At 44.9% G+C, this 22776-nt stretch overlaps 1 protein-coding gene across 3 annotated transcripts in view; it reads right to left on the bottom strand.

Moving 5' to 3' along the window:
- The window catches only part of nrip1b (nuclear receptor interacting protein 1b), a 142496-nt gene that overhangs the window by 6853 nt on the left and 112867 nt on the right, over positions 1-22776 (bottom strand). The gene's annotated exons all lie outside the window — the stretch shown is intronic.

The raw sequence follows: 22776 nt of genomic DNA, 5'->3' as shown, positions 1-22776 counted from the left end.
TAGAGAGAGAGAGAGGCAGAGATAGAGAGAGAGAGGCAGAGAGAGAGAGAAAGAGAGAGGCAGAGAGAGAGAGAAAGAGAGAGGCAGAGAGAGAGAGAGATAGAGAGAGAGAGGCAGAGAGAGAGAGAGATAGAGAGAGAGAGAGAGAGGCAGAGAGAGGGATAGAGAGAGCGAGAGGCAGAGAGAGAGAGATAGAGAGAGAGAAAGAGAGGCAGAGAGATAGAGAGAGAGCGAGAGGCAGAGAGAGAGATAGAGAGAGAGAGAGAGAGAGAGAGAGAGCGAGAGGCAGAGAGAGAGAGAGAGAGCGAGAGGCAGAGAGAGAGATAGAGAGAGAGAGAGAGAGAGAGAGAGAGAGCGAGAGGCAGAGATAGAGAGAGAGAAAGAGAGGCAGAGAGAGAGAGAGAGAGAGGAGAAACAGCGTGAGCACGGCAGCACTACATCACATTAATTTCAACACCTTGTCCACCATCCCTGTTACTTAGCAACATTTCAGTTTGACTGCACACATTTCTTTTTTCTTTCAACCGAACCGACAAATGTAGATTAGGGTCTGATTTTATTCAAATGGAAAATTCAAGCCCACCACCTCGAAAACATTCAGGTCTTCAAGCCGTAAACCCCTCGTGGCAATGTGTCTGCGCTGTCGTTCAAGAGTGAAGGGCCTGTGAGAGTTGTGCATCATTTCTTTTGCAGCTTGTCATTTCAGTGGATTATCCCCCTCCCTCCCTACTATCACTCCTCCTGCTCTTGAGCATATCACACTACCATGTCTCCGTTCTCACACAGCACCTGGGTACTCAGTGCCCACACACACACACACACACACACACACACACACACACACACACACACACACACACACACACACACACACACACACACACACACACACACACACACACACACACACACACACACACACACACCAGTGCCACAGAGGGTATAATGACTGAACGCTCTCCCACCTGGGTACAGTCCTGGCGCCTATAGAGAGCTCTGGCATTATCACCACCTGCCCAGCTAGATCCCTGTCCTGCCCCAGTTGATCCCTGTCTGGACAATATATAGACCCCGCACTTCCATTCTAAGTGTCAGTGACATTTTTAAAAAAAGCCCTGAAGGTATTCTAAAAACCAGAACTGCATTGATTTGACATGAGCCTGGTTATTATGTACAACGGCAGCACAGGTTCCCTCAGTACTGACATTGGCCTCCACAGAGAAGGGACAGGATATGGCTCGGTTGATCTGCCAAATGTGTGTGTGTCTGTGTGTATGTGTGTGTGTGTGGATCCGGTGCACCTGTCACATTGTGGCTGTGCCATGGTCAGGAGGGCAAGACACTAACACTCAGGCAACTGACCGCCGTTGCCGGTTGCCATGACAGTGGCCCTGAGAGACCAGCGGTATGAACCCTGTCATGCTGGTCTCTGTGGTTACGGGACACGTCCCATAGTCAGGGCTCAGCCCATAAAGGTTAAGTAATACAGAGATTTTCCAACACCACCTCACCTCAGCTGCCTGATTGACCCCCAAAGTCTCTCCCTGAAGTGGTCTGCCTGTTCCACCTTTGGCGTGAGTGGACCTACAGGGCCACCGCGACAGGACAGCCCTTCATTATGATGACTGGAGGTCAGTGAGGATGCAGTCTATCCTAAAATATGTGGGACAGGACAGAGTAGGGTCGCAACGAATGGACAGATAGGATTTAGCCTTATCCCTTAATTATGGAGGTCAGTGATGATGCAGACTAACATTGGTACAGGACAGTATAGCCCATTATAATGACTGGAGGTCAGTGATGATGCAGACTAACATTGGTACAGGACAGTATAGCCCATTATAATGACTGGAGGTCAGTGATGATGCAGACTAACATTGGTACAGGACAGTATAGCCCATTATAATGACTGGAGGTCAGTGATGATGCAGACTAACATTGGTACAGGACAGTATAGCCCATTATAATGACTGGAGGTCAGTGATGATGCAGACTAACATTGGTACAGGACAGTATAGCCCATTATAATGACTGGAGATCAGTGATGATGCAGACTAACATTGGTACAGGACAGTATAGCCCATTATAATGACTGGAGGTCAGTGATGATGCAGACTAACATTGGTACAGGACAGTATAGCCCATTATAATGACTGGAGGTCAGTGATGATGCAGACTAACATTGGTACAGGACAGTATAGCCCATTATAATGACTGGAGGTCAGTGATGATGCAGACTAACATTGGTACAGGACAGGATAGCCCATTATAATGACTGGAGGTCAGTGATGATGCAGTCAGTCTAACCTATATAATAATATGTGGAATGAAGCAGCCAGGGCTGACAACCACAATACAGTTGGCTGTCTATAATCTGAGTGAAATCCATCTCCTGGGATGGCCCCACAGGTTGGCATGACCGTAAAGGCCACCAAAGTGGCACCTTTTAATGGCACCTTAAAAATGAGCAAGGATTAGTTGTGGGATTACAGTTGATCAGATAGCCGAACTGAGAGCCTGCGATGAAATACTGGGATGGAACAGGAAAAGGAATAAGAAGTGTCATTTCAAGTTGTCTGAGTCAAAGCCTTCTTGATGAGCCATCCCACCCCCAGCCCGCAACTCAAGGTTTAGAAGGACCACATCTGGCCAAGATAAGAAATGACTTAATTGAGGTTGGCCCATCAGCGTAGAATACAGTTCAAGGCCAGATTTAAGCTGACCCAAACGTGACAACAACAACAAAAGCCAACCCGGTCACCTCAACCTGGACTGGAGGGACGGACAACCTGACGTCTGCTGTCATGCTAATCTTAGATGGCAGGATTAGGGCTATTTTCCCGCCGTGCTGGCCGACCCAAGGGCTTAACTCAATTAAAAAAGGAACGTAGTGTTTGGAAGGGGCAGTAAACACGTAAACAAATGTTTACCATCAATATTGTTTAGTCACTTACCTAGTGACCTGTGTGTGTCATAACATTGGGTTCAAGAACGAGACCATGGAAAAAATGTCCACAAATGTGGAAGTGCCTGAAAATGAACTGGAATTTATTCAAAACAGAATCTAGTCTTGGCTGGTGACACTGTATTTTGGGCTTGACTCTGATCTTAGCTTTAAACCATCAAAATATTTGAATCAACTAAAAATATGTAATATAGGGTTATAAGGCCCATAAAGTGGAAAGTATAAAAAATGTAAATCTAAGTGTAGGTAGTGGCCCTGTCCTGTCTGCGGATAGGCAGGGTTAGCTGGGACTTTATGAAGGACAGGGCCCTTGACAGCAGCCATGACAGAGCTGAGGTCAAAAAGCCCTGGAATTTCAGTGGCAGCAGCAAGAGAAAGCGTGTGCTGTAGGGCTGGGCAGTAAACTGTAAAAAACTATATACCGGTATTCATTCACAGACTGGTTTGGATTTTTACTTTACTTTCTATAACGGTGTTTTAATGTTTGATTTGTTACATTAAATCATTCAGTAATCCAGTATCACTAGTAAGATACTGCTAACAGCTGAGAACTGCTAGCTAACTTCACTGAGGTATAATAAGAACTAGAGACTGTGTCCAAGATGTTTGACCATTGTTTTCAACATAATTTACTCACGTTCGCATATGCTGATTCATGGACGTCTATATCCGGGTTGCATTCAGTTTACAGGGCCCAACTTCACATGCACACTACCACCCAAAAAACATGTCAGACATTGGATGAATATATAATTTTAATATCTTCGGCTGTGAGTGATGGGAAAAAAATTGGCTTCAGCGACAATTATTTGAATAATTCAATAGATGTTTTGTGCACGAAGGTGATGACTAAAGTGTGTTATTAGGAATTGTCTACTCTGATTTCTGTATGTGGCCATCTATGGAAATTGTCTTTCTGGGGAGGGCGTCAGTTAAAACTGCAGTAACGAAGCAAGACTGTAGGAGCAGTCGAAACCGCGCTTCTCTACCGCAGCCCTGGCTCCTTGGCTAACTTGCTAGTGCAAATCAACAACTTCAGTAGGGCAACCTTGCCAAATAGAGAAGAACTGCAATTGAAGTAAAAAAAAAAAAAAAAAAAGCACAGTCAAAGAGGACAATAATTATTCTGTCAAGGAATTTTGGGGGGGGGACGAAATAGAGGCAAACTAAGACAAAAGAAAAGTGTGACCAAAAATAACTTCTGGACATCAGGACTGCGATTACTCACCACGGACTGGCAGAATCCTTTGTTTCCTTTCACGAGTCTGACGAGCTTGACGCAAACGATATACTGCTTTCTCGAGAACAGGCCCAGATCCCCGTGATTTGCGTGAAGAGGAGGAGGAGAAAAAGGAGCCGGAGGGTGGGCTGCCTCCGGCCCCTTTTCGTAGGCGATCGAATAAACCCCCACTTCCTTCCATTCTGCTAGCAAACGTGCAATCTCTGTAGAATAAAATCGATGACCTACGCGCATGATTAAACTACGAACATGACATTCAAAACTGTAACATCTTATGCTTCACGGAGTCGTGACTATCAACATACAGCTGGCTGGTTATATGCTGTACCGGCAGGATAGAACAGCAGCGTCTGGTAAGACAAGGGGCAGAGGACTATGTATTTTTGTAAATAACAGCTGGTGCACGATATCTAAGGAAGTCTCGAGCTATTGTATCTCATGATAAGCTGTAGACCACACTATCTACCGAGAGAGTTTTCATCTGTATTTTTCGTAGCTGTTTACATACCATCACAGTCAGAAGCTGGCACTAAGACAGCATTGAATGAGCTGTATTCCGCCATAAGAAAAAAAGAAAACACTTAGCCAGAGGCAGCGCTCCTAGTAGCCGGGGACTTGAATGCAGGGAAACTTAAATCTGTTTTACCAAATTTCTATCAGCATGTTAAATGTGCACCAGAGGGAAAAAACTCTGGACCACCTTTACTTCATACACAGAGACGCAGAAAAAGCTCTCCCTTGTCCTCCATTTGGCAAATCTGACCATAATTATATCCTCTTGATTCCTGCTTACAAGCAAAAATTTAAGCAGAAAACACCAATGACTAGATCAATAAAAAAGTGGTCAGATGAAGTAGATGCTAAGCTACAGGACTGTTTTGCTAACACAGACTGGAATATGTTCCGGGATTCCTCCGATGGCATTGAGGAGTATACCACATCAGTCATTGGCTTCATCAATATGTGCATCGATGACGTCGTTCCCACAGTGACCGTACGTATATACCCCAACCAGAAGCCATGGATTACAGGCAGCATCCGCACTGAGCTAAAGGCTAGAGCTGCCGCTTTCAACGAGCGGGACTCTAACCAGGAAGCTTATAAGAAATTCCACTATGCCCTCCGACAAACCATCAAACAGGCAAAGTGTCAATACAGGACTAAGATCGAATCGTACTACACCGGCTCTGACGCTTGTTCGATGTGGCAGGGCTTGCAAACCATTACAGACTACAAAGGGAGGCACAGCCGCAAGCTGCCCAGTGACACGACAATACCAGACGAGCTAAGCTACTTCTATGCTCGCTTCGAGGCAAATAACACTGAAACATGCATGAGAGCATCAGCTGTTCCGGAAGACTGTGTGATCACGCTCTCCGCAGCCGATGTGAGTAAGATTTTTAAACAGGTCAACATTCACAAGGCCGCAGGGCCAGACGGATTACCAGGACGTGTACTCCGAGCATGCACTGGCAAGTGGCAAGTGTCTTCACTGACATTTTCAACCTCTCCATGTCCGAGTCTGTAATATCAACATGTTATAAGCAGACCACCATAGTGCCTGTGCCTAAGAACACTAAGGTAACCTGCCTAAATGACTACCGACCCATAGCACTCACGTCTGTAGCCATGAAGTGCTTTGAAAGGCTGGTCATAGTTCACATTAACATCATTATTCCAGAAACCCTAGACCCACTCCAATTTGCACACAGCCCAAACAGATCCACAGATGAGGCAATCTCTACAGCACTCCACACTGCCCTTTCCCACCGGGACAAAAGGAACACCTATGTGAGAATGCTATTCATTGACTATAGCTCAACGTTCAACACCAGAGTGCCCTCAAAGCTCATCAATAAGCTAAGGACCCTGGGACTAAACCCCTCTCTCCGCAACTAGATCCTGGACTTCATGACAGGTCGCCCCAGGTGGTAAGGGTAGGTAACAACACATCCGCCATGCTGATCCTCAACACAGGGGCCCCTCAGGGGTGCATGCTCAGTCCCTTCCTGTTCTCCCTGCTCACTCATGACTGCACGGCCAGGCATAACTCCAACACAATCATTAAGTTTGCCGATGACACAACAGTGGTAGGCCTGATCACCGACAACGGCGAGACAGCCTATAGGGAGGAGGTCATAGACCTGGCCGTGTGGTGCCATTGTCAAATACTCCAGCCACCCTAGTCACAGACTGTTCTCTCTGCTACCTCACGGCAAGCAGTACCTGAGCCCCAAGACTAGGTCCAAGAGGCTTCTAAACAGTTTCTACTCCCAAGCCATAAGACTCCTGAACACCTCATCAAATGGCTACCTAGACTATTTGTATTGCCCCCCCCCCCCCCTCTTTTACACCGCTGCTACTCTCTGTTGTTATCATCTATGCATAGTCACTTTAATAACTCTACCTACATGTACATATTACCTCAACTAACCTGTGCCCCTGCACATTGACTCTGTACCGGTACCCCCCTGTATATAGTCTCGCTATTGTTATTTTACTGCTGCTCTTTAATTACTTGTTACTTTTACTTCTTATTCTTATTGTATTGTTTTAAACTGCATTGTTGGTTAGGGGCTCGTAAGTAAGCATTTCACTGTAAGTTGTATTCGGCGCATGTGACTAATACAATTTGACAGTATGTAAATGATACGTTAGTGCAGGAAATTAAGAAATTAATTAAAATGCTGGAAGTGAATGCTGGAATTCAGCAAATAACTATGCAAATGGCAATCATTGGTCAAGCACAAGAGTAGAGTCTACAAAAGAGGATTCAGATTCCTATGCAATGTTCTACAAATATAACTACTTCACTGTCAGTTTTGTCCAGGTTTGTCCTCCTTGTCACGCCCTGACAAGGCGTGATTTGGGGTGGGCATTCTATGTTTTGTTTTCTATGATTTTGGCCGGGTATGGTTCTCAATCAGGGACAGCTGTCTATCGTTGTCTCTGATTGGGAACCATGCTTAGGTAGCCCTTTTTCCCTCCTTTCAGTGTGGGTAGTTGTCTTTGTTTGTGGCACTATAGCCCTTAAGCGTCACAGTCGTTTTGTATGGTTTATTGTTTTGTTGGCGTCATTTTAAATAAAGGGAAAATGTACGCTTACCATGCTGCGCTTTGGTCCAGTTCTTTCATCGGCCGTGACACTCCTATTATTTTAGATTTAAATGTGTTATACTTTCCACTTCATGGGCCTTATAACCCTGTATTACTTATTAATTTCCAGTTGATTATAATATTTTGATGGGTTAAAGTCAAGGTCAGAATCAAGCCTAAAATCCTCTGGCCCTATCACGCAGCCCTAGTGTGCTGTAAATGAGCGTGCATGTTGCACTGTGAACAAATAAATGACCTTAATAAATGGAGCCTGTCCTCTAAGTCTAATCCTTAAAGCCCAGACCCCCCTCTCTGCTTTCAGGAGCAGCACAGGTGATACAGGCGTGTGTATTACTATTACATTATCTCGCCTGTTGTACATATTGAAAATTATCTTACACATCTGTTAACATGTCATCTCATTCCTGGCCCCCAAAAGCCTGACCCCTCCCCCATCTCCATGGTGAGACACCAAAGGGCCAATGAGCCGCTCTCCATCGACTCCAGTTACCACGGTGATTGATTATCCATTATCTTTGACAATGTCACACAATGACATCCAAACGTATTTTAAAGAGATTTTTTCTACAGTGGCCACGGGCAAAAGGGAGGGAAGCTGTGGAGACGAGAGCTTTATCATTCCCCGACCGACCGGTTTCTCTCCTCCTTTTTTATTTCCTCTCCTCCTTCCTCTCTTTCTGCTCTTTTCTTCTCCTCTCACCTACCTCTCTACTCTCCTCCTCTCCAGAGCCACTAGGAACAGGAAGGTTAGTGACCTTTCAGCCATTTCCTCTGTGGAATTACCTGAAAACTGTTGTGAATACAACCCAATGCAGATGTCAGGGATTAGATATCTAAGTCTGACCTTCAATCCCCCTCATTCACGTAGGGCGTCAGATTAATTGCAACATCCCCTAACCCCCCCCCCCCCCTTCCTAAATGACCTTCATTGTCAGGATTGGTAATCCATTTAACCCATTTAAAATGTAAGAGTCAAAACAAAAGAATGAAAAAGGGGAAGAGCCACAGGAGCAGGCAGTTAAAGTCAAGGTCATTCATACCGCCCAGGCTTTCCACTTGACGCAACAGCTGGTGTCCATGCAAAGCTCTGGGCGTTAATAAAAAGTGACAATGCAGCCCGAGCGGTGTGTATCACTAATGTCTGACACCAGCCTGGCAGATGTGTTCTCCCTGCATTAAAGTGGAGTCAAGGTTAAAGGAATTGAAAAGGAGAGGCAGTGCCTAAACACCATTATATCATGTAATCTGCAGGCTAGCCTGCTGCACATACTCAACAGGGTACCTCACTTACACATGCAGTGTGACCGCCATTTGTAAATTCAATATGGCCAGGCCTGACATGATTAAATAAGACAAAAAAACAAGCTACAAACCTGACAAAATGCAATCGTTTAAACCGAGAATACAAGTGAACTTACACGCGGTAGGAAAGTCAAATTAAAAGCTCTGTCTCACCTTGGCAGAGGTAAACAAGAGCATAAAAGGCCACTGAACAGTGTGAGATCACAACCAAAGAAGAGGGTTAGAGATAAGTCATTTAGGACCAAGTTACATTGAAAACGCACAAGCACACACAAACTAGGGCACTCTGACCCAATTCTAAGGATGCATTGGCCAAACAACTCATGCATAGTGCACAGACTCCCCCAAGCCTGCTCGCTCGCGCGCGCGCGCGCACACACACACACACACACACACACACACACACACACACACACACACACACACACACACACACACACACACACACACACACACACACACACACACACACACACACACACACACACACACACACACACACACACACACACACACACACACACACACACACACACAAAAGGGATATTAAAATACCACAAAGCTGTACCTCATCCACACTCTACACACACCATCCTGCTGGAACAGTCATACTCCCCAGTCAGTCTGACACATGAACATGAACATTGCGTGGTGACCTAACACTAACATCACTGGCTCTGACAAACAAACGTGAACAGAACAGAGTTCCCCAGTTACAGTTCGTGGCCTGTGTCAGGCCTTCACGGGAGGACAGGAAAGGGAGGTTTAACTTCTGTACTCATCAGTACAAAGAGTTCTCGGGGGAAGAACAGAAAATAATTCATGCACATTGATGAGTCATCTAAGCGATTCAGAGCCTAGCAAAGGGATGAAGAGAGGCGGGATGAAGAGAGGAGGGGAGAGGAAAGGGGAGGACACAGCCGAACCCAGATGACCCTGGATGATATCACTTTTCCCCCCTGTGCCCTGGCCTGCATGGGAGCCAGACCTGAAATGGAGTGGCTGCCCCGGGCCCTGGGTCTACAACAGAACAGCTAAGCTTTCAAAATGTTTGTGTCCATAGTAAATATTTGTGCGGCGGTAGAAGACCCACCCAAGGGCTATTTCCTGACAGAGAAAGAGAGCTGGAGAATTAGTGTGTTGATTAAAACACACACACAAGACATTCCTTTATCTTAATGAGCTGTGGCCACTATCAATCTAGACTAATTCATTCCTATTGGGCCTCCATGCTAATCTTATGCTAACGTTGTCTATTCAACATACGTACTTTATTTTTATCGCCCCCCCAAAGGAACAAGCCATTTTTCATGTGAAGCAGCCTCAGCATGAGGTTGGAGGAACTGGAAGCCATAACAGCTGATTAGTCCAGGGTCATGAAGCCAAAGGACACATCTAGTCATCTAGAAGCCCTTTGAAGGTATTTGAACCAGACCACTCTGGGCTGGCGATCATGATGATGACTGAAGGAAATAGGCCACTTTCCTATTGAAATCATCTGTCCCTCCCTCTGACAGGCTGCTGCTGCCCAGAACATTGGCTACTAAACCATGTTAAAAATCCCTGTCCTTTAATGAACTATTTCCATAATATCCTTGGCTTCTATCCTAAACAGCTTCACTCTCTCTCTGTGTGTGAGTCAGCAGGATAGATCTTTATTGGGTTAAAGGAGTAGTCTGCTGATTATAGGATGAGTAATTCTGGGATGCTTTGTGAATAAGATGGCCAACTTGGGACAGAGGACTAAGTGACAGAAAAAGAGGGGACATCTCTGCCTACTCGCCAATCATTTTACCATTCATAATGCCTCCATTGACCTACTTCATCAGGAGTTTTTAAATCATTCTAATGCTTCTGCCCACAGTAAGCTCTGAAAAAGGCATGGGCGGGGAACGATTTGGGTACAATGTGCTATACCAGGACATTTTCTTTAGACTCACTCATCGGAATAGGCTCTGTTTTTTCCCTCTCTTTCTGCTCTTCTCCCTGTTCTGTTTCTTGACATAACGAAGAATACCATCTCATTCAAAGTCACACAATTAAATGAATCTCTTTAATCAATTAAGTGCACTTAACCCACTAAAGGATAAAACGATTAAGTGTAACCTTTTGAGAGAAAATCTCAGGCAGGCAGCACAGTAACAGCACCAATCCTGTTGGCAGGCCAGAAGCCAGCACATGCCAATAAACATCCCAGGACACCTCAACAAGATTAGGACTACACCCTCCCCTAGAGCTCCAAGCTTGACCCAGTATTCCTTGTGCTCCAACTTGAGCTGAACCACATACTCTTTACTGCTATTATACTACAGTGCTTCTGCTAGCTAGCATCCCTTCATACTGTCCTGACCAGGGTTAGGGATCAATTCCATTTCAATTCGGGAAGTAAATGGGAAATTACAGTTCAAGAATGTGAAAAATCCTAATTGAAAATGAATAGCACAATTCAGCTGTTGAATTGGGAATTTCACAGAATCTCCTGAATTGAAATGGAATTGATCCCAACCCTGGACCTGAATCAGTTCTAATAATGCCAGTAAATGTCAGTCCTCCATGTTAACCAGGATCACCTTGAAATGTCCTCGTCCTCCTGCTGAGTCCTTCATCTAACTAGATCTGGATTACATGGGCCAGGGGGCAAGGCTGTAGGCTAGAACACCATAAGAACAAGTCCCCCCCCCCCCCCAACAATGTCCGCAGTGTCTTAATTGGCTCACACACCGACACACACATACACACGCACGCATGCACCCACACACTCAGTCCAGTAACTAGCAACGAGTAAGCAACCATTGAAGCACTGCAGTTGCAGGACAGCACAATTAAAAATGTGAAGGCTTGTTTGTTTGTTTGTCCTGAGCCTTTGAGATCAGGAAGTCACTAGGGATGTGTAAGTAGCAGGACAGTTGTCGTTCCCCGACCATTAGGATAGACAGAAGGAAAAGAACTGAACACCAAACACTGCAACCCACCCACCATGAGGCCTATTACTTTGTATTAATAGAAGGGGATGAGGGAGGAGAAATAGCAGACTAGGCTATGAGGTATTAAATAGGCCTGCAGTAGAAATACCAACAGGATGATTCATTCAGTAGCAGTCTGTAGTGAATGCTACACTAAGCAGTGCTCTACACTAGCTAACACAAGTCTTCTCTGATTGCGACGCGAACAGACATGCATCATGCTCCCCTACCTTGTCATCCTTAGCTGTGGAGGCTGATACAGGTAAAGTGCAGTAATCCATTTGCTCTACTGGCAGGAGCACTCCTGCAGAATAATAATCAGACCCTCTACCTCCTCCCCTCCCTCTCTCTGTTCGCCCCCCCCCCCCCCCCCCCACTCACTTTTCTCATAACATGACACCTCCCTGCGCCCCAGATCTGACCAAATGCTAAAGAAGGGTGTCTTCTGCACAGATAGCTGCTGCCACTAATCAAGCCTACGTGCACGGGGCCGTGGGATTAAAGAGCTCACACAGCTTGACTCAGGGACTAAATAGCTGAGCCACACACACACACAACGCATACACACACACACAGAAACACCCACGCACCAACTCACACAATGAGGTGAAAATAAAACCTGTAGCAACCCAGAAGTGTCTCACGCTTCAAACACACACACAACCACAGACACGCAAACACACACACACACAACCACAGACACGCAAACACACACACAACCACAGACACGCAGACAACCACAGACACGCAAACACACACACAACCACAGACACGCAAACACACACACAACCACAGACACGCAAACAACCACAGACACGCAAACACACACACAACCACAGACACGCAAACACACACACAACCACAGACACGCAGACAACCACAGACACGCAAACACACACACAACCACAGACACGCAAACAACCACAGACACGCAAACACACACACAACCACATACACGCAAACACACACACAACCACAGACATGCAGACACACACACACACACAACCACAGACACGCAAACACACACACAACCACAGACATGCAGACACACACACACACACAACCACAGACACGCAAACACACACTCACACACAACCACAGACACGCAAACACACACACAACCACAGACACGCAGACAACCACAGACACGCAAACACACACACAACCACATACACGCAAACACACACACAACCACAGACATGCAGACACACACACACAACCACAGACACGCAAACACACACTCACACACAACCAGAGACACGCAAACACACACACAACCACAGACACGCAAACACACCCACACCCACAGACACGCAAACACACACACACCCACAGACACGCAAACACACACACAACCACAGACACGCAAACACACACACAACCACAGACACGCAAACACACACACAACCACAGACACACAAACACACACACACAACCACAGACACACAAACACACACACACAACCACAGACACACAAACACACCCACACCCACAGACACACAAACACACACACACCCACAGACACACAATCACACACACAACCACAGACACACAAACACACAAGGAGGTCAAATGAAAAAGCTGCAGCAGGAGAACACTCTCTCGTTATAAAATAACTCACCGCCCAACAACATTAGATCTACATTTACACCTTTAAACCATCTCTCTATTTCTCTCTCTTTCTCCCTCTGAAAACATTTCACAAACACTGCTGCATGGTGTTGTATGTATTTCAAATGAAGGGGCACAAACTCAACAACCATGAATTGACATGAACAATCATTCTAATTCGTTTTCCTTTACAGAGATAGTTTATGAAGGGGTCTCACTCTTTTTCTCTATCTGACTCCACAGTATCAAAGTTCCTAGTCTAGTGTGTCTGTCTCTCTATCTGACTCCACAGTATCAAAGTTCCTAGTCTAGTGTGTCTGTCTCTCTGTCTGACTCCACAGTATCACAGTTCCTAGTCTAGTGTGTCTGTCTGTCTGTCTGACTCCACAGTATCAAAGTTCCTAGTCTAGTGTGTCTGTCTCTCTGTCTGACTCCACAGTATCGAAGTTCCTCTAGTGTGTCTGTCTGTCTGTCTGTCTGTCTCCACAGTATCAAAGTTCCTCTAGTGCGTCTGTCTGTCTGTCTGTCTGACTCCACAGTATAGAAGTTCCTCTAGTGCGTCTGTCTGTCTGTCTGTCTGTCTGTCTGTCTGTCTGTCTGACTCCACAGTATCAAAGTTCCTCTAGTGCGTCTGTCTGTCTGTCTGACTCCACAGTATCAAAGTTCCTAGTCTAGTGTGTCTGTCTGTCTGTCTGTCTGACTCCACAGTATCAAAGTTCCTAGTCTAGTGTGTCTGTCTGTCTGTCTGACTCCACAGTATCAAAGTTCCTAGTCTAGTGTGTCTGTCTGTCTGTCTGACTCCACAGTATCAAAGTTCCTAGTCTAGTGTGTCTGTCTCTCTGTCTGACTCCACAGTATCGAAGTTCCTCTAGTGTGTCTGTCTCCACAGTATCAAAGTTCCTCTAGTGCGTATGTCTGTCTGTCTGACTCCACAGTATAGAAGTTCCTCTAGTGCGTCTGTCTGTCTGTCTGTCTGTCTGTCTGTCTGTCTGTCTGTCTGTCTGTCTGACTCCACAGTATCAAAGTTCCTCTAGTGCGTCTGTCTGTCTGTCTGTCTGAATCCACAGTATCAAAGTTCCTCTAGTGCGTCTGTCTGTCTGTCTGACTCCACAGTATAGAAGTTCCTCTAGTGTGTCTGTCTGTCTGTCTCCACAGTATCAAAGTTCCTAGTTTAGTGTGTCTGTCTGTCTGACTCCACAGTATCAAAGTTCCTAGTCTAGTGTGTCTGTCTCTCTGTCTAGTCTAGTGTGTCTGTCTGTCTCTGTCTGACTCCACAGTATCAAAGTTCCTTTAGTCTGTCTGTCTGTCTGCCTGGAGGCAGGAGCAGTGCGTCCTCAGTCCCAGTGATGTGTGCACACAGAGACAGGCCATCTGTAGAGCACAGATAGGAGAGAGAGAACGCCACCCTATGCATCAGCAGGGATATTTCATTATGTACATAACGAGTGCCATTAATCGCTCTTAACAAGAGGACGCAACCTCACCTTGACAGTCTCACACGCACAGCAGCAGGGGAGGGGTGGAAGGGAGGGGGTGGATGGGGGAGGGGGCAGGAGGGAGGGGACAGGCGTAGAAATTAAAATTCAACGCACTCAGGTATCTGGCATCTCCTGTGCTGCTGCCGCCTAACCGACTAATACCCCAGCCGAACAGAGCCGGAAGCCAGGCGCACCCGTAGTGAAAGAGAGGGAAATAGATAAATATATAAAGGAAATGAACGAGAGAGAGAGATAGAGGGGGGAGTAGGTAAATAAATAAATAAAAGAAGGGGAAAATGCTGCAGTGGTCGTGCCAGCGGGGCTCGTGCCCTTGACATAGTGACATGGGGCCACTGTCATGTGACACTCTGTCATCCGCAGCGCGGCCACCTGGCAGAGTCCCCACCTTCCCCCGACCTCATCCTCCGGTGACCCGACGCCGTTCGCTCGGCCCTCCCCGTTTGCTCGGCCCTCCCCCGCAGCAAGGTCGGGCGGGTCACCGTGTCCTCATCTGTAATTCACTGCCATTCGTCAGCAGCCCAGGCTGTAGGAGAGAAGAGAGGCAGCCGCTCCGACGAGTGGAGAATTCCCAATTAGGCAGCCGTCACACATGTACAGACAGACAGACAGACAGACAGACAGACAGACAGACAGACACAGCCCAGCCCAGCACAGCAGAGCGGGGGAGAGCAGGGGAGAGAGATAGGGCTGGAGGGAGGCTGCAGGATCAGCCCACAGTCCACAAACATGGGGATTTGAATTTGGTTGGGTAGGGGACTACAGGACAGCCATGTTTGTTTGTCTACATGTAATGTGAGAAGAGGGAGGCATGGGGCAGGGAGGGTTCTGAACAACTATTTGTGTTTAATGGCATTTACTATCAAATCACCACCTATTCCATTCCCTCTTACAAACACTGGGCATTCTCAGAGCTCACTGACAGCATTTCCACTGGGATTGACATTTCAACCAGTTCCCCCTCTCTGTTTCTCTCTCCCCCCAGGAGATGTGTCAATGACAATGTCTCCTCTCTATCAATAGCCTGCAGATGTGATGACATGATAAAGGAGAGGTAGAAGGAGACTAGTCTAGAAAGAAGAGCAAGTTACCCCAGGCTTTCTCCCTTGGTTGTAAGTTGATTGTAGGTTGTTATTTATATCCCCAAAAACATCATTTAATGGTAGCTATCGCATAATGTATCCCCACTAAAACATCTTCCTAACAAGCCATGCTAGTGTGTATATGCCCATGGAGTGAGGAGAAAGTCTGAGGAAGACCCAACAGACAGACTGACTGACATAGGACTTTTCTGTGTGTTTTGAAGTACGCCAGATATCAAATGGCTGACAAACAGCCCCTAATGGATAATTTATCATCCTCCCAACACATCTGTTTTGAGTAATGGGAAAAGTAATCAGCAGAAATGATACAGAGGACTGCCTGCCAGACAGGAAGCAGCAAGATTTATTCCCCGGCCAATCACCTCTCACCACTGCTCCTTATTGATTGTTTAGTCTAAATGTTTTTCCGCTTCATTAGAAGAAAGAGTTAAAGTGGTTCTATGCCACTTGGATGGGGAACAGGTGAGTCTGACTGAGAGGGGGGTGGTGTTCGGTTTCAGCACAAACGGTTTGCTAGTATGAAAAGTAGCTACGTTTGTTGACCTGTAGTTGAACATCTATAAACCTATTGGCGACTATTTTAATGAAGTATTACCAAATACTTTTTTTCTGCTTCTTGTCTAAGTAAGTAGCCTTGTTCGAGCCAGAACAGCCCTTAGGGCAGGAGCTTATCTCCTGTTTCTGTATAGCTTGATGCAGCTTGATGTACAAGAAGACCCCCTGGACAGGATGCTAGTCTATCGCAGGGCCCTACCCCCAATCTCCTTAATGCTGAGTGCCAAGTAGAGAGGCATCGAGTCCCATTTTCTGTCTTTGGTATGACTCAACCGGGGGATCAAACTTTCCAATCTCAGGGTGGATTTTAACCATAAAGCCACTGAGATGGTTATTTTTGTCTAAAGCCCTGCCCAATGTGTCAAAGGTCGCTAAGGCTCAGTTGAACTTTAAATCCAGCTTTGAGGGGTTAGTGTTCAAACGGGTTGCATCACAAGATCTATAGACATTTATCCAATAAATCCTGTCTGAGATGAAAGTTAAGGTGAGAAAAATCAAGTCCTGCTGATTGACAGGAGTGGTTGGGTTCACAACCTCTGATGGGGAACCTTTTAATTTCCCTCTTGGGCTCCACAGGTGGTATAGCTCATCCTATACACTCAACACAAGGTAGATTGTTGTACATATAAGAGTTGATTCTGTCTGGGTAGGCAAGGTTAATTTACTCTGTTTTGTTATAATGCTTCTTAATAATGGAGCTGCTTAAAAGAGAAAGAGCCTAGTCTTACTTCAGAAACATCACGATTTTTTGAAGCAAGGATAGGCACCCCGTTGAAGAAAGGATAGGCACCCCGTTGAAGAAAGAATAGGCACCCCGTTGAAGAAAGGATAGGCACCCCGTTGAAGCAGGGATAGGCCCCCCGTTGAAGAAAGAATAGGCACCCCGTTGAAGCAGGGATAGGCACCCCGTTGAAGAAAGGATAGGCACCCGGTTGAAGAAAGAATAGGCACCCCGTTGAAGCAAGGATAGGCACCCCGTTGAAGAAAGGATAGGCACCCCGTTGAAGAAAGAATAGGCACCCCGTTGAAGCAGGGATAGGCACCCCGTTGAAGAAAGGATAGGCACCCCGTTGAAGAAAGAATAGGCACCCCGTTGAAGAAAGGATAGGCACCCCGTTAAAGCAGGGATAGGCCCCCCGTTGAAGAAAGAATAGGCACCCCGTTGAAGCAGGGATAGGCACCCCGTTGAAGAAAGGATAGGCACCCCGTTGAAGAAAGAATAGGCACCCCGTTGAAGAAAGAATAGGCACCCCGTTGAAGCAGGGATAGGCACCCCTTTGAAGAAAGAATAGGCACCCCGTTGAAGCAGGGATAGGCACCCCGTTGAAGAAAGAATAGGCACCCCGTTGAAGCAGGGATAGGCACCCCGTTGAAGAAAGAATAGGCACCCCGTTGAAGCAGGGATAGGCACCCCGTTGAAGAAAGAATAGGCACCCCGTTGAAGCAGGGATAGGCACCCCGTTGAAGAAAGAATAGGCACCCCGTTGAAGCAGGGATAGGCACCCCGTTGAAGAAAGAATAGGCACCCCGTTGAAGCAGGGATAGGCACCCCGTTGAAGAAAGAATAGGCACCCCGTTGAAGCAGGGATAGGCACCCTGTCTTGTCAGCAGCTTCAGTCTGTACAGAGTGCAATGGACGGGTTATCTCTTCAACAATCTGACTCCTACCAGCCATAAAAAAGTTAACAGAGGAGGATTTGAGGCCACCGCTGCTGGACCCCTGTCTCATTAAATAACTTACTTTCCTGTCCCTCACCTGATTTATCACACTAACATGGCTCTGTCTATGTGTGTGGCTGGCAACAACAACAGTTGGATAAGTAGTCATCCAAGAATCTCTGGGCTCTGAGGCTCTGTGAGAAAAAGACACTCATTACAGCCCTTAAAACGCCCCGTGACCAACAAGGTTCACACCTGGGTCTCCTGTAGTGTATGCCAGAAGAGTGTATTAGGCCGCCAAGTCAACACCTTGGTTAATGACTCAGGGTGCCAATGCAACTGTTCAGGTCTCAGGCAAGGCTACTCATGGTGACCAAACCCCCTCAGTCACACCCCAACCAAATCCACTCTCGACCCAAATGTTGTGATGTTAACTCAATGGAAAGATGGAGGGAGGTTATTTACTTTATTTTATTGAATATTTAAAACATACAATATACTAGCAGTGAAGCCGCTCAACAACTACATCACATTAGTCATCTAACAGACTCCCATCCAGAGCGACACACAGAAGCAACCAGGGTCAATGCCCTGCTCAAGGGCAGGTCCATAGATCTCCCACAAGGTCAAAAACAGGGACCCGAACCAGAGATCCATCAGCCACCGTCCCAAGCTTCCAACCACCAGGCCCCTAAGATCGCCCCCTCACGGTTACCCAATATCTGCCCCTCAACCATCTGAGATGGGTGGGGAATGGAATTATTATTATTCTTTGGGCAGGGGGGGCCTGCCCAAAAAATAATAATAATTCCATTCCCCACCCCCAAGCCCTCGTCCCCAAGCCCTCGTCCCCAAGCCCTCGTCCCCAATGCACAACCAACAAAATGAACAAAAGAGAAAAAAGAGAAAGACAATAGCAAAAAACAATAATGCAAAAAACAAAAAAGATCAAGGACAACACAAATCATAACAGCAAGGCCAACTGAATATGTTTGAGTGCATGTATGACACTATTTACATGCGTGTGTGTCTGTGTATGTGCACACGTGTGCATTTGAATGAGTGTGTGTATATGCATGTGTACAAACACCTGCACGGCATCAGCCTCAGACAAACAGGCATTAGCTGTAAAAAAACAAACACTGCCCCTCAGTGTCGTTCAAACATACTTTTTGTTATGTTTATTTTTACATTCTTTTTTTTACTTTAATCTTTGACAGTAATTTTACTCACCAACTCAACTCCCACTTGTCTCCAATTCCACATCCCAACCCTCAGCTTCCCTCAGTGTCACGTTCCTGACCTGTTTTCCTTTGTCTTGTATTTATTTTAGTTGGTCAGGGCGTGAGTTGGGTGGGTTTGTCTATGGTTGATTTTCTATGTTGGGATTTTTGTGTTCGGCCTGGTATGATTCTCAATCAGAGGCAGCTGTCAATCGTTGTCCCTGATTGAGAATCATACTTAGGTAGCTTGGGTTTCACGTGTGTTTTGTGGGTGTTTGTTTCCGTGTTTGTGTTTTTCACCACACGGTACTGTATCGGTTTTCTGCTCTTCGTTTATTTGTTTTTGTATTTTCAGTGTTCAGTTTCGTTTTATTAAATCATCATGAGCACTAGCCACTCCGCGTATTGGTCCGATCCTTCTCGCCTCTCCTCGTCCGAGGAATATGACTACCGTTACACTCAGTCCATCCCACCTATCTCTGCCGGCCAACCTCTTCAGATTTCTACTCACTATATATCTTTCAACCTTGCTGTGATGTTTAACATACAATTTCAATGTATCTAATCGAATAGAATCCACAGATTACGAGTTGAAGACAAATACATTTACTAAGAGTATAGGTATATTAGTAATTGACTGACCCGGTCTCTCCAGATCTCCCAACAGTACTATTTCTAGAGTCCATTTTAGATCAACGTTATGACAATTTCAGCCATTCCTGAACCTGAGACCAGAAACAGGCTACCTGAGGGCAATACCAAAATAAATGGTCTATTGATTCTGTATCCTCACAACAAAATCTGTAGAGATGCGATGATTGTATGCCCCAAATATTCAACATTTTGTTGGGAGCAAGAATTCTATGTAATAATTTTAGCTGAAAAGTCTTAAATCTGCGTCGTTATTTACATCAACTCATACACCCTGTACCATGGAATCGGTACATCAAAAATCTCTTCCCAGATATTTTGCTATCTGTATGGCACAGTTGTCAACATCCTGGTCCTCAAATGAAACTGGTATACTTTCCTATTCATGCTATTTTTATTCCTCTGCCAGTTTTGATCCTTTATATTGGGCAGACAGACCAGTTCCCTACCTCCTCCTGCTGCCACCTGCCTTCTCTATTTTTGGGGTAATGCTGTAATCAGTTGGTTGACATTTTGGATTGAGCAGACCTTTCCGTATAATTCTGATAACTCCATGAAGGACATAACTCTACCATTACAATTTACAATATCATTTAAAAACAAAATACCCTTTTCAAACATCTTTACCATAAATACAGGTATTTTATCAACCAGCACATTTGAGTTCACCCATAATATTTGTTGTACTATTTGTTCTATCTTTTCAGGGGGGTGAATTTGAAATTCTAGTCAGCTTGTTTAATTTTCAATTAATCGAAAATGAGACATGGCAATCTGCATAAAGGCAAAAAAAAAAAAAAATAAACAATGGATGAGCTTTTCTTAGCAATCTACTTGAGAACCATTTAGGGTACATGTACACCTTTTTAATAAGCGAAACTTTTAGAGAGAGGTTTAGTGCTTTTATATTTAATCATCTCAATCCACCCAATTCATATTCATTATATAGATAGGCACGCTTTATCTTGTCTGGTTTAGCGTCCCAGATAAAGTGAAATATTTTTTGCTCATATGATTTGAAAAACAAATATTCAGGAGTAGGCAGGGCCATAAGTAAGTGAGTAAACTGAGATATGACTATGGAGTTAATCAGGGCAATTTTTCCATAAATAGACAGGTATTTACCTCTCCGTGGTTGCAGAATCCTGTCTAATTTTACAAGTTTTCTAGTGAAATTCATTGTGGAGAGCTCATTTATATATTTTGTGATATGAATACCAAGTATGTCTACTTCACTGTCAGCCCATTTTATAGGTAAACTGCAGGGTAATGTAAAAGTTATATTTTTTAAAGAGCCAATACGTAATATTGTACACTATCATAATTAGGTTTTAGTCCAGAGTCCAGAAAAGTGACATGAGACATTGCAGGGATCTAGCTTGCGGGCTTAATATGAAACTTGAGTCATCGGCATACATGGACACTTTTGTTTTTAAGCTTTGTATTTCTAATCCTCTAATGTTGTTATTTGATCTGATTTTAATAGCTAGCATTTCGATGGCCATAACGAATAGATATGGTGACAACAGACAGCCTTGTTTTACTCCTCTTGACAATTCAAAACTCTCTGAGAAGTAGCCGCTATTTACCATTTTACACCTGGGATTGCTATACATTACTTTTACCCATTTTATACGAAAATCACTGAAATTGAAAAAAATCTAGGCATTTATAAATAAAATTAAGTCTTACTTTATCAAAAGGCCTTTTCAAAATCCACTTTTTAGATGTTTTATGATGTTCTACTATTTCTAGTAGTTGTCGTATATTATCTCCAATGTATCGTCCATGTAAAAAAACATGGTAAAACCTTTTTAATTCTGAGTGCTATGCATTTCGCTAGTATTTTTGCATCACAACATTGAAGTGTAAGAGGCCTCCAGTTTTTAAGATAGACTGGATCTTTATATTTGCCATCTGGGTCGTGTTTTAATAATAGTGAAATCAGACCTTACTGCTGAGTACCTGACAGACTACCATTTCTATGGGAGTAGTTAAAACAAGTTAACAATGGAGCTTTGAGTATAGCAAAAAAGGCCTCTACCGGTATGCGATCAAGCCCTGGTGGTTTTCCAGACTGAAAGGATTTTTAATAGCCTCAAAAAGTTATTCCTCTGTAATTTGGCCTTAGCACTGATCTTTCTGTACATTTGTTAATTTCCATTTTTTTTTATTATTTGGGAAGAATTCCTTACAGTAATCGTCATTCAGTGGGTGAAGATGAGATGGAAAAGAGAACATCTGCTTAAAATATTTAGTTTCCTCTAATATCATTCGGAGAATCATAGATGACTCTGTCTTCAGTAACGAGTTTCTGCAAATAATTTTTGTTAGCGTTCCTGTATGAGATTCAGAAAGAATTTTGTGCATTTTTATCCGTATTCCATCCAGTTTGCTTTATTTTTGTAATAGATTACAGTAGATTGTTCATGAATAAGTTCCTCAAGTTCTTTTTGTTTTTCCTCTAACTTATTTTGTATCTCTTTAGTATCATTTTCATTGCTATCTACCTGTACTATTAGTTCATGTATTTCCCTTGTTAGGAGTTTAAGGTTGTTTTCATTGTGTGGGTGGCTGTGTAAGTGATGATTGTCTATGCCCCCCCATTTGCTGTCATCCCTCCTCCTTCCTGTTTAATGTCACAGGGCTGGCTCATATGACATTGAGAGGCATTGTTGGCATGGCGAGAGATCTGCCGCGGCCTCGCCTGAGGGTGTCCTTGAACTGGATCTGCAAGACCAAAAAAACTTCACGCTGCAGCCTGATAGACATCTCAGATCTCCTCCGTCCCTCTCTCTTCCCTCCCTCTCTCCCCAGCTCTTTTTTATTCAATCTGTGCTGCTCTTATCTGTCCCCTGAGGGGAAGATAGTTATCAGGATGCTGTATCTTT

This window comes from Salvelinus fontinalis, chromosome 13, assembly GCF_029448725.1.
Source record: "Salvelinus fontinalis isolate EN_2023a chromosome 13, ASM2944872v1, whole genome shotgun sequence".
In the NCBI taxonomy this organism is placed as follows: Eukaryota; Metazoa; Chordata; class Actinopteri; order Salmoniformes; family Salmonidae; genus Salvelinus; species Salvelinus fontinalis.
The sequence above is the reverse complement of the archived record's forward strand: the minus strand, read 5'-3'. Positions and strand labels throughout refer to the sequence as shown.